Genomic DNA, 962 nt, shown 5'->3' on the forward strand with positions numbered 1-962 from the left:
AAAAAAAAAAAAAAAAAACTCAAAAGGACAGAAATCAACAATATAAAAGCTTATTATAAACCAATTTGTAGGACAAAGACAATTTAGATATTTAACTACATTTAGGTTGACAGAGCAAAAATAACCAGACTTCACATAGTTGGGGGGCATCAGAAGAAACAATTTACCTTTGAGTTTGATATCTGGAAAGGAGTCCAGCCTTAAGAACAGGAGTATGACGAAACTATACTTAATGTTTGGTTTCCTATATTGATGTAAGTGTAGTACAGTTCTCTCTAAATCTGTAACAGTCTCTTCAGGCTGTTAGGTTTCCAATTGACTGTTCTTTTTTTTTTTAAGATTTATTTATTTGTGCATACAGAACTGGGGTACAGGTCAGAGGCTCAGAGTGGGCGAGAGGCTTCACCAGAGACAGAGCAGGGAGCAGAACAGGCAGATTGACAAAGTACATTGCTGAGGGGAGCAGCAGGCGTGCCAGGAGAGGTCTGCCACACTATGTGGATCACCTCCAGGCTGGGGATCGAACTTGTACTGAAGCAGCTGTGGCTAGCTTGCAGTGCTGCATCCTAAACCATTGTGCCTCCAGGGAGGGCCCCCAGTAAACATTTTTAAAGCATGGAATAGAGTAAGTCAAGAGGGATCCTTATCTTCATCCCTTGAACACATGAACTGCCTGCTGTACAAAAGAGTTCTGAATAAATGTTGGACTCATCTCACTTAATACATAAGAAACTTCCATGAGTGTGAAAAAGTGAGGGGTTAAGGGGGAAATACAGAGGGGAATTACAGAAATATTTTCTCTGATTGAGCTCCTTCCTTGGAGTGGAGCAGAACAGGTTCCTTTCCAGATATGATACTGTGGAAAGAGATGGATTCCCATCTATTAAAAACAAGCATTTGAAATAAGTGATTTCAAGAGTATTATCCTAAGCCTTTACAAACAGTACAGTCTGTCGTTGCCA

At 40.2% G+C, this 962-nt stretch overlaps 1 protein-coding gene across 2 annotated transcripts in view; it reads left to right on the forward strand.

The window, feature by feature from the left end:
- UBE2W (ubiquitin-conjugating enzyme E2W (putative)) overlaps positions 1–962 on the forward strand; it is a 45,060-nt gene that overhangs the window by 16,279 nt on the left and 27,819 nt on the right. The gene's annotated exons all lie outside the window — the stretch shown is intronic.

The sequence above is a fragment of the Condylura cristata genome, unplaced genomic scaffold, assembly GCF_000260355.1.
Source record: "Condylura cristata isolate star-nosed mole 26May11 unplaced genomic scaffold, ConCri1.0 scaffold00009, whole genome shotgun sequence".
NCBI lineage: Eukaryota > Metazoa > Chordata > Mammalia > Eulipotyphla > Talpidae > Condylura > Condylura cristata.